Source organism: Montipora capricornis, chromosome 6 (assembly GCF_036669925.1).
Source record: "Montipora capricornis isolate CH-2021 chromosome 6, ASM3666992v2, whole genome shotgun sequence".
Classification (NCBI taxonomy): Eukaryota; Metazoa; Cnidaria; class Anthozoa; order Scleractinia; family Acroporidae; genus Montipora; species Montipora capricornis.
The window spans coordinates 40,207,293-40,224,223 of record NC_090888.1 but is presented as its reverse complement, the minus strand read 5'-3'; the positions used below and the strand labels follow the sequence as shown (position 1 = coordinate 40,224,223).

Below are 16,931 nucleotides of genomic sequence, written 5' to 3'. Positions count from 1 at the left end.
AGCTTCGCCTTGATGAACGGAACCCAAAAAAACCACTTATTCCTCACTGGACTCCGACTATTTTGCAGTGTTAAAAAGTTTCGTAACAGAAAAGTTGCTAAAGGTGATATCCGCAAGTATTGCATCTTTCTAGTCACATTTCTTCAACATGTCGCTGATGCTCTTTCATTTGTGGACGAAAGTATTAGTTTCATTATCAGATGGAAACAATTCGGAAAAGCACGTAAATCTCTTTTTGTAAAATTGTGCCAAAATTCACGGTGAGTTTTCGCTAAAAATGCCTTTGCTGAAAATCTTACCAGTTTCTGAGAGAAAGCGAAGTTACTTTTGAATTTTTGATTGCGCACAGAATCATGATTACCCTTATCTCGGTTACAAATAGGCGACGATATTGAATAACACGAGAAGTTTATGAAACTAGAGTTGAACTATTCTCGAAACAAAGCCGTTTTAAAGAATCAACTGGTCACCTGATGAAAAAGTTTGCTGTGGGGTCGAACATCTGTTGGTTATTCGATGAACTGTGATCATCCAACCTGATGTTCGACAAAAGTGTTTGGATGCTTTGAACGTTTACACGGGCCTTATGTTGCTAACCATTTACAAGCGGAAACCGGTTGGGAGTCCGTTTGTTCAAATGGTAAGCAAAAATTCCCTATTGGGAAATTCTGTGGGGAACGGCGTGTACAATCCACATAGCTCGCTCAAATTTCCTTTCAAGTCTGCAAGGAGGCTAAGTAAATGTTAAACAGAGTTAACTGAATAGAGTGTAATGTGAAGTGCTAGGTTTCAATCCCATATGAACCATGTGAGCGTTAGCCCTACTGATGGAAATGGGCCCACACAAGGACAGAGAAAAACTCTGACCAGGGTGGGAATTGAACCTAGATCTCCGCCGCTCTACCGACTGAGCTACAAGGTCAGACGGGAGCAGGCCGTGGGAACTGAAGATGTTAAAGTCACGGCAATGAACATGTACAAGTACAAGGAAAGGTTACGTTTATACAAACGTTTAGCCTGCGTGGCAGGCCGTACAAAGGGGCGCCGGAGTGTAGGGAGGGAGGGAGAAGGGACGTCCCTCCCTCCCTACACTCCGGCGCCCCTTTCTACGGCCTGCCACGCAGGCTAACAAACGTTGGCCGTGTAGCACTTATATTTTAAACAGAGTTAATGAATAGAGTGTAATGTGAAGTGCTTCATGTGTAATGTGAAGTGTAATGTGAATAGAGTGTAATGTGAAGTGTAATGTGTAAGTAAAATCTTAAACAACGATTTCCGTTCCGAATTTTCGGGTTAGAAATCTTTTGGACTTACTTCACGACGTTCCGAAAATTTTGAATTTTTTAATCAGGCACACAGAGAATAACATTGATGTTGCCTTCCTTCCGCAATTTTTGAAAAAATTTGGGTGAACCTTAGTTCTTTCGCAAAACCAAGTTGATGTGACATCACCCCATGTTACACTCACTCAGGACACAACGGGTAGCACACGTGGTCACGCTTAGAAGGCGTGATGCATAAGAAATTTCTCGGTTATGGGATTCAAAACTACGACCACTTTTCCTCTGCGCTCTTTTACATTTGAATAAAAAAGTGAAGTTTTCCACACAGGGTTCCAAAAACAAAAACAACAGTACATATTATATTTGGGACGATTTTGGAAGAATAAATAAAGTGGAAAAGTTTGTTGAGGTGATTATGGTCAACTTAAAAGAACTGAGGATTACATGGTGCCTGCATTGCATTAATTTAAAGGGGCAAAAAGGTTTCATTGCATTAGGGCAAAAATAAATGATACTAGCCACGTCACCCTTACCTTTGTAATGACTGGAGTCATTTTTCATTGTGCGTTTTTTTGATGTTTAAAAAGGTATCCAAAAACAAGATATTTTCATTTTTAGATCTCCAAATGGGAAAGAATCGGAAACCCCAGCAACCCGCATTTTTGCTCACAAAAACATTACCTGAGATAAACTCATCTCGGAAAACATGGACTGAATCAAAAACAAAGACCGGTTTCTTAATGAAAGAGCTTGCATTGCTGAACTCATCGGGATCGAAGGACAATTTTCCTTTCAAGGCCCATCACAAAAATTCCTCGAAAAGACTTGTCGTGTTTATGTCAGCTTCTGGGTCGGATGTTGAGGTGAACAAGCTCCACAGGAAAAATCAAGGAAGGAGGTGTTGCAGCCTGCATCCAGCGGACTGCATTTTGAAGACCAGTATACCAAAAGGTACCACTGCATGATAAAAAAAAAGCGAGTTTAGGAACAAGAGTATGAACACACGTGCATTTTGGGATTTATGGCCACGAGTTATATGGGGCGTGGAATTAGGCGAGTGCAATTTTGAGAACTTTCAGAACATCACGAGTGACCATAGATCATAAAATGAACGAGCCAACGTCAGGGGCTTCATAGCCCAGTTGGTTAGAGCGTTTCGCACCGGTATTGTGCGTGGTTGACTGGTTTTCAACCCGCGTTACCGTCCTGAAATTTTCCAGGCTTTCTCTACGCATTTGCTAAAATTGCGTCCATAACTGCGAACGATCATAGCTGTACTTGATTTGTATCCGCAGTTCACAGTATTGTCTGTTCCCCAACAACTTCCGTATTGCACTCTATGCTCCATGAGCGGCAAGATGAACCAAATCCCGCACTGTGATTGGCTACCCGAGCGGGCAAGATGGAGCTATCTTGCCCGCTCGGGATTTCTCACTTGGTCCCGCAACTTCGTCTCGGTTTTTCTAGGCCGTTTTTCCTTTAATACAACACAGCGAGTAGTAGTTTCTTTCTGTGTTTTTTAATCCGACATCAACACTAACTTTGCGCGGGACTGGTACAAGCTTTCCTAAGGGGGGTACAGTCGCTACAATATGGTCGCGGGTACACGAGACAACCCTCCCCCCGAGTTACCCACTCATTAGTTTAAAAAATTATATCAACCGTTTACATGAGGTGGCGAGAGACAACTCGGGTGGCGGGACAACTCGGGGAGGCGAGTTGTCTCTCGCCCCGGCAGGTAGGGTAACCCTGGCAGGTGAGACAACTTGTTCGCATGTAAACCGTTTGGCTCGACCACCCGAGACGAGACAGCAAAATAAAAATCAAAGAAGCAACAATTTGGGGAGCTTATACATGTTTTTAGTTTACTTTCGAAAGAAAAAGTTTTTTCCCGCCATAATTCTCAACGCTGTCAACGGAAAATTCTCGATTCATAAACAGCCTTTATTTAAACTACATATTAATGCTGCGTTAAGATTGTCAGTCCATTTGCTGAATGTGAAAACGCAACTATACTTAACAAAAAAGAAAGGCAAATGATGATACGCATTTTTTGAAGATGCGATGCGTCTTAAAATACATGCATAATTAAGTAAGGTCAACTTTGTCTCGCTCACGCAATTCTCATATAGACGCTCGGTAAAGTTGTCTCGGGAAGGAGGGCTGTCTCGGGTAAGCGAGACCATATAAACAAGCCCTTAATGTCCCGATTTTCCCAACAGTGTGGTGACGCCTATATCAACGAAACAAATCCTACAAATTGACGGCTTGTCACATATTGTCTCTTGCGAACGTAGGTTGGAAATGGTTGAGAAATCTTTTCAATGTGTTTTCGATTCATTGTCTTTTGGAATTCCGGCTTTAGTCTGTATTTGTTTTTGGCGTGTTTGTGGTGGGGAGTCAACAGAGAAACGTTTGTATTGTGTTTCAATGAAACTGTTGCTGGTCACAAAAGCTCGAAAATTATCTTGTTCCAACGCTCTCTCTCTCTCGTCCCTCTCTTATAAGAAGTTGCTTGGTATCTACAGAAAACAGGCAAAATCAAACATGTTTCTTTCATCTTTGGCGTAATGCAGATTTGTGCTTGACGTAAGCCGTTTGCTGTTTGTGTTTAGTATCGTTTGACTGATCTTTGTTTTCGACCACTTAGGCAGTCCATTACAAGTCCAATTTATCAACCCATGCATCTGGTCTATGGACTAGGGCTCGGTGCAATACAAACAGTACCACATCCAAGCTTACTTTACACACATGCCTCACAAAAAAGAGGATCGACAACGAAGATAAATATCTAACCTGAACATTTCTTCACACTTCACTCTGGCTAAAAATGTTAATTACTTTTTCAAGTGTTTGACTATTCCCGAGGCCGGCAAAGCTCTCCAGAAACAGCAAATGGCCGTTTTTTATACTGGAGACGCATAATTCGTCTGGGACGAACTTGGGCAAACATTTTTTCTGCGTCTATTAAATTCGTCTTGTATAAAGACGGCCACAAGACGCATTATGCGTCTGGACGAAGAATCTGTTTTAGTGTGCGTCTTCGAAGACAAACCATGAGATAAATATTTATATAATAACCCAAGTTATTCACGGATTTTGATTGGTTCTTGCCTATGATCTATTAGAGGACAGACGCACGATTGACGTCACCATTAGCTTTTATGCGAATAAAGTTTAATCCTTTATTATAATAAATATGTCTCCATAAACTCGATCGTCGCCTCGTGTCACGCACCGCTACAACTCAAAATTCAAAATGCTCTGGTTTCCAAACGAAGCACGCTATTGAGCTTTAAAATTGCAAATGTATACAAATTTACCGCCTCTTATGCCTGATGAGGATAAAAACTTTCGTGGCCTCTTAGTTTTGGATTTTAGAAAATGATGACGTCACGTGAAAACGATCTATTCTACAGTAGAGACACTACTGAAAATTACTCTAAAACTGTTACTTGCAAGCTTTTCAGCTGGTGTGGTATTAAGACCTTAGATTACTTTTCTGTGCTGAACGCTGGGACACAATAAATTCAGTTTGTTGATTTCAATGCCGTAAATATCACAAGTCATGATGAAATGGCACCGACGAGCGTCATATCTCGGTAGATTTACTTTGTGGCACAACGGCCACCGAGCAAAACCCCCGGTTTGATGCAAGCGCGAGGAGTCGCACACATTTTCCAAGGACAGTGACGAACATGCTTAATCCAAAGTAAAATTTTACCGACTTCAGTTAACAGACCTTCAGCAATCTTTCAGCTCTTTTCAACGATGAACGATGGAAGATTATCACACACCACCAAACGCTAGAATAATGAACTCCGACGAACGCACGAATCACCACGTGCGTTAGTTCGTCAAAGTGAGGCAAAACGTACCAAGCGCCTCAAAGCGAGGCAAAAGTGTGTCGACGACGAAAATGCAATCTTGAAAAAACTTCCCTTACAACACAAATTAGGGTTGCGTTCTCGTACTCGAACGCAATAATAAATTAAAATTCTCATCTCTTATCCACACCCACATTTGATTTAATTGCCCAACGGTACCCATGACACATTATAAGGTACAAACTATGATACATTCTGTTTTTGAGGAACCTTTTTAATACGAACTGAGATTAGGCTGAGATTACCAAGAGTTTAAGAACATACTAACATACGCAGGGTGAGAATCAGTTATGAATGTATTTTCTTTATTCTCATGTCGTGAGTAGTATAAATAAAAGTAAAAGAAACGTAAAACTGTAGTCTTACAGGACAATACCAAATTCAGACGGTTTCTTTTAAAAAAGGGAGTGTATCTCAAGAAAACTAAAACATTACTTCAACAATCGACTTGCCCTATTACTAGATGGAACGTTCATAAACAATGACCGGCTCGACAATTAAAGTTCACCATCCTTCGTTGTCCGCAATAAACAAGAAATTCGTCTCATCGGACTAAGAGATAATAGTTGCTACCAGATAATGCAAAGAAAGGGAAGATTTGATGCGTCTTTTCACTGTAAATGCAAAACATGAACGACTGTGTTTCCTTTCGTTAGCGGACTTATTATGGTCTATTTTCGAGATGATCGGTGAACAATTTGCATACCCTGCGCCCGACGGAAGAATTATGAAATTAAGGGCGCGTTCGATGACCGTATTCCGGAATAGGAATGTTAGAAATCCTTCGTTTTTGCGGAGATTCACATTAATATTGTCAAAACATCTCTAAAAGCTATTTTAAACATAGCTTTATTGTCCTTGTTGCTGCAAAAACGCCACACATAGTGTTTTAAATCATCACTCCACGTATTCTTATTCCGGAACAAAGTCAATCGAACGCGCCCTAAAGGTTTACTTGGAATGCATTAAATACGTGCTCCTTAGACATAATTTACGTCGCGCGATGATATATGCGAAATATCCCATGGATAACTTCTTAGCTCACCTCGAATAACCATTCCAGTTTCGGATAATGAGATGAACATATTGTATGATGTCAGGAAGTGTCCCGACCCTCCCTTTCCCCTAAACTTACACAACCTTAAAGTGACCCCTTAAATTTACTGCTCAAGTAAACAAAGTTGTCAAGACAACCCTTTACGCCAACTATCCTATAGTGTAAGGGGATTCTAAGCGATGGAACGAAAGTTGTACCATGTCTTAGCGTGTTTTGCAACCTGACTGATTTAGTTGTTTTCCCTCTCTTGCCTTTGTTGTAACCCTCCCAGCGTATAGCTGTTGTTTTAAAAATGGGATCTGAGTCAATGCTGGACAAAAAATACAGCTGACTCACATGTAATGTGTGATAATCCCACCGAGCTAGATTAGGCTCAATATGCATAGTCACGTGACGCAAGTCATAGAAAGTACCTGATCCACTATCGTACATCGGTAGCATGACTTTTAAAGAGCGAAGGCCTTGATTCAACAACTCGTCAGCTTCTGCTCCTCTTTGCGAACCCGCGGGGAGCTTCAAGTCAATACAGTCCCGATTAAGGAGTAGATGAAGCCTTGAGGACAAGTAGAGCAGGAGAAGTGGGATACTCCTTCATACCAGGGAACCTGATTCAAAACGCAAGTTAAAACCCCTTTGTCTTTTGATTTGATTTTACATAAGTTAGTTTGCTCGGAGAGCCGCAGTTAAATAAGATTGATTTTGAGTGTACAAATAAGCCTCTTGTTAGTAGTGACATTGCCTGCCCTTGGGCCATAGCTTAGTTCCACCGTCAGGTGGCAGCGTTACCCCATCAAATCACTTTTTACGTTTGACTGCGATTGGCCCATTTCCTTTTTCGCCTTGAGGACGCAAAACAAATTTGCCGCGGCGAGGAAGATGGCTGCGACATAGAGCAGAATGTGCCAATGATAATGTTATCTATAGAGAGATAGCCTCCAGCCTCTAGAGCCTCTCCATGCAAGAAAACGTGGATACTTTGTGGTACCTCAGTCCAGTAGACTAATTTTTCCCCTCTTCTTCTGCCCTCCTTTCCTTAGGCCACTCGCCTTCTGTTCGCTACTTCCTCTTCTCGGCAGGAAAAAAACACTCCTTTTCCCTCCTTCCTTCCCGCTTCTCTTCCTCCTAGATCTTTGTCTAAGTCGCGCACAATTCTTCTTCCCACTCCTTTCCAGTGACCAGCCCGTAAGAAGACTTCAGAGTGCCGTTGAAGCCATAAGCACATTGTTTGTGTTGAATGGTGTATTGTATTCAATCACAGAATCGTCTGTTTCCACGACCACCGAAACACGCACTTCCCCTCGGAAGAGAGATCAAATGACAAACCTATCCTTGGTGGAGCTATCAATACTCAGCTTTACTCCTTCACCCTTTAAACCTGTAAACAAGAAAAGAAAGTCAAAGAGCTGTTGCCTTCACTTCCCGGTCTGCACACAGCGTTTTTCTCTTCAAAGCTGCTCTTTGCACCTTTCAAAGAAAAAATTACTCTGAAGCCAGCTTACCAAACAAATCCTTATTACAAGCATGTGGTCTTCGTTAGCTGCAGGATTGGCCAATTGTGGTTAAATATCGGTTATAATCTCCATCCGTAAGTTACAGGACTGCTATTCACGATGACTAAGGTATGTACGGGAGTACGTTGATCATAAAAGCTACTGAGCTATCCATTTTCTGTCCGACATAAAATAAACGTTGCATTCGATTGCTTTCAAATTTCATAGCAAATCGAAAGACCCGCCCTCTTGCTGTTAAAACAAGTCCTTAGCTCCTTCCCCTCCTCCAAGGCTACTTTCCTCCCCCCCACCAATGATTACGGATTGACGGTAATTCGAGGCTGCATCCCGGTACAAAGCTCACTTTTGGGGGCTTTTAAGAGTTACTAAATATAACCCCGAAAGCTTTTAGCAAATTTACTAAACCGGCTGACAGAGCGCGTGCTAATCTGACGTGCAAATCGGACTAAAATCATTCTGTGGTGAAAATATACATAAAGTTGGATTGCATCTTAATTCTATTGTTTGGTAACATGCTGGCAGTGGACAAATTTCACAGTGCGGTAATGATTCGAATGCCCGACGTGACATTGTTTAACTTGCAATGTTTTAAGCTCTCAGAGATCATGGGTTTTTTGTATAAAAGACACAAGCGGCTAAAGCAGTATCGTCCATTGTCCAATAGCGACTCCACATGCATGCATTCTCTGCGTGCTTTTTACGTAAGGAAATGAAGACTCGAAGGAGTTTACAAAACGCATGGAGCCATTGACAAAGCACTGATTAAATTGTTCTTGAAACCATGCTGATGAAAACTTTTCAATTTTGCCACTGTTTAACTAAAGATAGAATTATTAAATGGACACGGGTCAATGACTGTCTTTTGCTGTGATAGATGACAAGGTGGGAATATGAATTACAACTTTAAACCAATTTTCTTACGATGTACATTCCGTCAGAAATTTGCTATCGATCACCTTCCGCAAACTCATAGTGGTTCAGAATAGTAACATGCACAATGTGAAAAGAAAAAAACGCCAAAACTGCGGTGACATTGGCTCTCACAAAATTTTACTCTGGCTAATTCGTAAGCACTTTGCCCTAATATTCTCAAGCAGCTAGTAGATAGGTGAAAAGAAAACAAACCAGGAAAATGCGATGCCGCAAAAAAAAGAGAAAGGAAAGGAAAGGATATATTTTTTTAAGTGTCTAGTCGATTGATTTAGCGCTGGAGCACTAATTGGGGACACTGTAAAGTGAAATTAACAAGTCAAATGTTGGTTTTTGAGGAGAGGGGAAAACCGGAGTACCCGGAGAAAAACCTCTCGGTGCAGAGTAGAGAACCAACAAACTCAACCCTCATATGACGCTGAGTCTGGGAATCGAACCCGGGCCACATTGGTGGGAGGCCAGTGCTCTCACCACTGCGCCATCCCTACATCCCTGCAATTGTAACTTAAACAAACGTGCACCCTGCGAAAACTACTTCCAAAGGAAAATGAGGATGCTCTCCCTTTCCCCTTAACTAAAATAGGTCTCTTTCTCCTTTGCACGGAAACACCCATAATTAGATTTTCCCTCTCTCTTCCAAGGTTCGGAGAGTTATCAAGAGTATCCAATTCCTTAAGCGTGTATTCGAATCCTTCGACGAAAGCTGGAGACACTTAGTTATTATAAGCGCTATCTTGTTTTAGTCCCAATTCCGTCACAAAATGTGGCTCCCGGGCACAGAGACAGCGCCCTCAAAAGTTGAGCAGCGTCTATAGAAGTACCATTGGCAAAAAGCCTGGCCATTTTTGCTTTTTAACTGATGCAAAACCCACTTATCAGGCATGAAAGCGATTCAGAAAGGACTTGACATTTTGACAGTAACGGAATCTCATTCTATCAGATAATCACACATGTATCGGTGTACAAAATTATTGTTAAAGTGCCTTGCAAAGAGCGCTACAATGAATTAGAACTAACGATTCACATCAAGTCTTGCTACACAACAAGAGATCATGGAACCAGAAAACTAACCTAAAATCTATAAAATAAACAACAATCATCTCGATTTCATTTTTCATTTTCTTGTTACACCAACTGACCTTTGACAAGCCAAAAATTTGTGAAAACAAGAAATGTGCAACTCATGGGATCACAAGTTTAGGTGTCGAAATCCTCTCCTAGAGAGGTGAAAGGGTCACATCATTGCAAAGAAAAAGAATTTTAACCGACGGTGATTTTCGATCGCACGATATCTCTGGCTACAAGAAAGGGTGTAGTTAGCAATACGTATGCGCACATTTGGTGACATGTGAGCTGTTTGGCGCGGTACACTTTAAATCTAAAGCGATTTCTTCTCAAACCTGCGATAATAAGATAAAGTCATAATGGTTAAAAGTGAAGCAGTTGCTAATTGATCTGGCGCCTCGGCGGCGAGATCTTTGTGATAACGGTTATTAATTGGCCAAAAATACTGACAACACTAATGAAAACACATTTGGTTCATTAAACCTGAACACTAAAATCGATCAAAGATACCGATTAATTTGTAAAGAAGCCATGATGAATTAAAGTCCTCTTCAGTGACTCGCATTGCACTTAGGGTTCACATAGGAGACAATGAACACAATGACAATCGTCGCAATAGTGCTCGCGGGAAAGATTTCCTCGGTCCCTACCGGTTGAAATTCAGGCCTGTCAATCACTCATTCGCGTAAAATAACTTGGGCTGCTCGCCACGAAGTAAATTCCCGGAAGACGCTACGCCTTCGTAAAACAACAGCCCCTTCGCGAAATTCAGCGGGTGGCATTTTAAAACGCCTATACGGCTTGTCCTAGTTTCGCGCATGAGCCCTCAATAGCTTGAGAAGGCACACGTTGAGAGCTTAAATTCCCTCTGCTGAGACTACGAACAAAGAAGGCAAACTACGAATACGTGGAGATAGAAAAATACACTTTACAAAGATACAAAGAACATAAATCTCATTTCCAAGTTGTATTGTTTGAGAAATATGGAACAGCACTCTATTTCCAATTTGCTTAATTATTAGTCTTGACAGATGCTTGGAATCTCTCTGCCAGGTGGCGAGCTTCATATATCAGCCTAGAAGACCTCAATCAAATTTTCAACAACCGTCACAACCATTTCCCCGCCGTTCAGAAGATACAGGGACCGCGGAGTACTTTTGAAAGTGGAGGGGGGGGGGGGGGGTATATGTACCAGTGGTGTAAATTACTAAATCTTTGATCAAGGCAAAAACAACACGGTAAGAAAAAGAAGGGGAGGGGGGGGGGGGCTATAGCAACCCCTGCCCCTCCCTCTGCACGGCCCCTGAGATAGCTTGTAAACACAAGAGAATCTTTGCAGAAGAGAGGACACCAATGAAAACAAAACATTGCATTTGAAGCTAATTGGTGTTGATGGTCAAAACGAACCAAGATAATATTATTTACAATATTTTATGGGCGAATATTATCCTTGCCACGGCCAACAAGAAAATAAAACACTCCAGGTCTTACTTAACAATAACAGTGACCTTGCTTTCAAAGACCCTAACTCTCTTAAATATCATTCACAGGGAAGGAGCAATCTTTCAGGAGCTACTTAGGGTGCGTCGATTGACCGTATTCCGGAATAGGAATACATGGAATATAAGATAGAAATCCTGCCTTTTTATGGAGATTCACAGTAAAACTGTCAAACATCTGCTAAAGTGCTATTTTAAACATATTTTTTTATCCTTGCTCCTTTGAAACGCGCCAAACATACTGTTTTAATCATCACTCCACACATTCTTATTCCGGAATAGGGTCAATCGAAAGCGCCCTTACATGCAATATTCTTGGAAACCTAATGATTCAAATTGGGACTTGCAATTTAAAGATAGTATCTTCCATGCAAAAACATTTCATAGGTTATCTGATACTAAAAACATTCCAAACTGTAATGCAAATTGTCAAAAAAGAGTCGCTGCCATTTGCTTATGTTAGCGACCTATCGCCAAATATCACCTCATAGTACCTCTCACATTTTCTTTTAATATTAAAGCAAGCTAGAATGTTCCTCCCCTGATTAAAAAATGTCTTTCATTCTTTTCATCACCTAGAGGTGTTAAGTATGCTGTTTTCCAAGGATGGTTTAAGGAAACCGTTATAAATATCCCCTGGATTTTACAAAGATGATTAAAACTGCAGATTTAAAAGGGTATAGCAAAATTTATCCTCTTCCTGACTAAAAAAAAACAAAACAAATAAAAAACATTTTTGACACCCCCAAAAAGCTGATGGTGTGAGAATACACTATCTCACTCTTGCAAAAACAGTGTAAGGGAAAAAATAACTTCTAACAGGCTGGGGACAAAAGTCAGCTCTTATCTTTCCTCTTTATCAGCACAAAAAATTGTCCACACCTTGATTACAAGCATCTTGCTGAGAATTTAGCATTGTTCTTCCCTTGCTTTTAAAATCTCAATGAATGAAATGCATTGTGCACCCTGTGTGGCAAAGCTCGTCCAGAGCCTTGTATTGTTTCCATACAAGACTGTTTTGACTTGAGATAATTTTGTTTTAAATATTTGGCGAATGAATCTGATCCCTTTCCATCACTCGCAAATCTTACAAATCAGTTTTCATATTAAATTCCTTGCATTGGTTCTAAAATTTTAATTAACAAATTATGCAAACATTCATCATAGGTCTGATGTACTACAAAGAGCGGGTGTATCTTCAAGTTACCTACCCCTGTGTGAAAGACACAAAGTGCTTGCTTTCATAATAAAAATATGATGAGCACAAAATAGCATTTAAATACGATTTTCTCAGGCAAAGAGCTAAAAGGGGCAAACATACACTTTCAACGAAAAATGTCACCTAGCCTATAGTATCACTTTTATTTAAGTTTTCAGCTGCCTGTCTTTATCAATGATTTGATCACTCTTGAAACCAAACTACACATTTCTTGCACTCAACAAAATGCAAGCTGGTGTATCTTGTGTCTTAAGAACCATGCCTTCAATGGATCCTAAGTCTTAACTAACAAGACAATGGAAGCATTTCCACATGTTGGCTGAGAATATATAGCTGGTGATTTTTCTTTCAAATCTTGAAAGCTGACACTTCAGCAATTAGCATAGATCCTTCCTTTAGCATGCAGCGAAAACTTTTAACCACTACAATCAAATCTGTTATTGTCTATGACAATCTTGTACACTATTTAATCAGTTTGTGAGCACCACATGAAAACATTTTTGTCCAACTACTCTTGCATCTGGTCTACCACTAGAGTTGTATCTGACCTTAATAAAATGTGTATCCAGGTTTGCAACAATTCTAAGGAAGGACTTGGGGATAACTTCTCTGCCCTAAATTTAATTAGGAGAGCTTAGTTTGCCTGAGGGTCACAACCAACTATTGCTCTCCCATAAAGAAATTTCAATCACTCTATGTTACAGAAACCAGGAAAAGCTCTTACATAGAAGAACCTCATCTGACCGCCTGTGAGCATAATTAAAACCATTAAACCAAACTCCTTCTTTAATTAAGGCCTACAGCAAGGTAAAAAATCTTCCCCAGCTCCTGTGAGTGTTGACTTTAAGAAAGCACAGCATTTTAACAGCAAGCACTGTCAATCTTCCTTACAAAAGGCTGCTTTAACTTGTCAACAGAGGGGATCAAGAGTTATACAAATTTGTTGAAATTTTTCTGCAAATTTTCAAGGGTACACATCAGTTTTCTTGAGTGTTAAAAGATTATTAATGAAAAAGGGTGTTAGTTCACCATGGATTACTTTCTGTTCACATGCTAAAATGAACACATTCAAGCAGTTTTTAAGCCAAAATGGTCTCAATACACAAAAAACCTAAGACAGGTCTCATAAATTTATGTTATTTACAGCAAAACGCAAAACCTGTGGGAAAGAATCTGGATACAATAAAACCCTGATATGACAAACCCAACTATGAACTAGGAAAATATTTTAAGAATTCACAATTACTGTACAAACATGTGATAATAGCTATGGAATAAAAACAGTTGTTGAAAAAAAAAATGCATGGGCAAAATATCAAGGTAATACAACACTTCAGGAAATGGGAAGTTGTAGTTTTCCTGAAGCAATTTTCATTAAATCCAACAACAGCTGAAACGTAACAGAAATGGACAGATAAAAAATGAATCACAAACATAAGTTGGCTAATTGAACATAACTTATCAAGTGAGCATCAATGGTCTGCAGAGCAGACATTACTTTCTTCGTTGCTTTTCATAATTCAACAGTCTGTTGCTATAAAGTGAGCTTTTGCCAACTTCATGTGACACGAGACAGATACCAAAACCTCGTGTTTTAGGACAACCAACATTTTAAGTCTGGAATTAAGTCGTTGCCAATCGTCGACAATTTCAATTTGCGGCCACTCCAGTGACCGAATGGGGAGAAATGGATCAAAGAAAAGCGAGGGTTATTTATCTCGGTTTGTGCTAAATTTGAAGCAAAAAATTGTGCAGCCGAAAAATCCCTCAAATAATTTCAGAATCTCCTTTTAAACATAAGCAGGAATTCTTAGAAGCGATTAAATGAACATTTCGCAAAGAGCGAACAATAAGAGCTCGAATTATCAAATAGGAAGTCCGATGCCAGATGGAATCGATAAAAAACTGCTTATCTCCAACAAAGAATTTGCAAATTGTTTATACTTTTACCTTATGCATTAACACGTTGCTTTACAACAGACCGATTGAGTTTCTTGTGGATGAAACGGTTTCCTTCATTACGCAATTTCGAAGTGTTAATGCATCGAAATGCGATTGCAACTAAATACATGGCTTTCATGTCTTTGATGGTGTTTACTTTTCCACATCCTTTTGTTGGCACACGAGAAAACTAATAACATAACTACAACGAGAATTAACTAAACAAAGAAGATCAATAAAGTGAGAAGGAAATTCGCATTGAACCTGGGTTCTCGGGTTGCACAGGAGAGGAAAAAATTAAAGGCGAGACCTCAAGTTGAGATTAATTTGCATAATCAGCGTACGGTCACGCAGTGTTATCACAAAAATGCGAGAACTTTCTTCCTGTAACGAACAGTGCTCAAACTGCTGAAGCTAATATTGTTTGCTCACCTGTAGTTGAGAACTGAAAGACCCTTGTGTCACGTCCTTTATCAAACACATAGGATATCTGCGCGGTCTGTGGGGATGCCCAATTCCAGTTTACTTCAGACCCCGTCTCGGCATCTTCGAATACCTTTTCTTTGCCAGTTGAATCGCCGTCGAGTATTAATAAATTGTAATGAGACAGTCCGTATTGCGCTATCTGAATTGGATAATAATGTCCTTTTGAATTCCACTGCGAAGAAACGGGAACATTTTCAATACCGCTAATGCATTTAACTCTTGTGCGACCTTCTACGTGATAAGTTTCAAACCAAAGAAAAGGGTCTTTGGTTTGGTATACATTTCCCGGTTTTGTGTGGTGTACCTCTGAGTAAGAATGTCGCCAATCGAGCAAAGAGCTCCCCGCCAAATCCTGAACTTCGCCATAAATATCAAAATATTCCTTCACGAAGGAAAAGGGAACATATGCTTCGCCTCCTTCGAGCCTTGCGGTGAATTTCTTTTCCCCGTTCACTATCCCGTCGATTTGTTCGACATTTGGACAAACGATTTGTTTGCTTGCAGCTTCGTCCGCTTTCAATAACTCCGTTCCTTCGCTTAGTTCATTTTCTTCATGGGTTGTTTCAGCAATTACCCTAGAGCAATCCGTAATCGCTAGGGTTGCACGTCTTATCTCTTCAGATTTTCTTGTTGGATTAGCAGAATGAATTTCGCATCCACTCCAAAACATGTATAACGTAAACAGCGAAGTTAAAGCACAGGACAAAAACAATTTCAGAGACGGCTTGTGCAGGCAAAACGGTCCTAAACGCATCTTTCAAACTCTTCATTAGAGTATCGTCTGGGTAACCTTCCGACTCATTAGAATCAAAATCTCATTTATCGACAATATTACAAAACGCCGCGAGATCCACATGTTTCTCTTGCAATTACTTTCCCATGACCACAACCACCATATTGCTTTCGTTGCCTAGTTTCAGTCCCCCACGAGTATATGAGGTTGATACCATCTACACCGCATCATTATGCGAACCATTGATTGTTTGGCCTCTGAGAGTCACTATTTGTTTACTTTTATGAGAAGAAAAGCAGCTGTAAGCCAGAATAAATATTATTGCTGCTCAATCTTTTTGGCACTTTACAGACGTCGTGTGTGTGCGAATGGCGTAATCGGATATAGTAGTTATGTGATAGTTCTCTTTGTTAAATTGTATCTTTGTATGAGAAAGACGTGTTTGTAATCGAGGAATCATAAACCAAAGCAAATTTCGTCTAAAACCGCGATATCGTGAAGTACCGTCTGACAAGGAGCTACCATTAATCAACATACTTAAAGAGGTATTTTTCCTTTTGGCGCGTTTGGGCCATTTTGGTGTTTTGCAAATACCACTTAATTATATTTGGCTGAAAAATAATGCACCTATCAATGTTAAGCTGCTGGGGGAGGGGGGGGGGGGGGGGGGGCATATGCGGGGGATTTGAACTCAGATCAGTTTTTCTGTACAAATGCCCGTCGCCAGGGAAGTTATCCTGGGTAAAAAAGGGTAAATTCCTCACCCCAGGGGCACCCGGAGCTTAGAACGATCTGCCACGTGTTCCAGAGCGTCAACATCCACGAACTCCTGCCATTCGTCTTTGAATTGCTGAACCAAGAATGAAGATTTCGTCGTCAATATTAATTTTGAATTCTCTTTTCACCGTATTGATAAAACTCTCACCAACTACCACAGCCTTACAGCTCTCGCCGTACTGAACAAGAACCTAAATAGTAAATTTATTAAATACATCGGTCGAGCTCCGACCTTGAAAAAAAAATCCTCTGGCTCCCGGGTACAGGTTGGGTGACACTTAGCCTGATTGTCATCACTTCTCTCCCTTTTTATTCAACTTATACGACGTACAGTCTACTTTAGACTTCAAATCTACTTCAACGAAACAAAGATTTTAAACAAGCTGAGAAGATTCAAAATAGGCGAGGCAAAGAGTTGAACCCGGATCGATGGCAGTTTCAGACAACCTACCGGAAAATCGAATTTTTTGGAGTATTGAAATAATAGTACCCAGCAAAACAATTGAAAGTTAACCGTCTTCAACGTTGGTTCTTAGACCTAAA

At 40.4% G+C, this 16,931-nt stretch overlaps 1 pseudogene; it reads right to left on the bottom strand.

The window, feature by feature from the left end:
* Window positions 1-6,311: 6,311 nt before the first annotated feature.
* On the bottom strand, window positions 6,312-15,923 carry LOC138051033 (D-glucuronyl C5-epimerase B-like; annotated as a pseudogene).
* Between the last annotated feature and the right edge of the window lie 1,008 nt (window positions 15,924-16,931).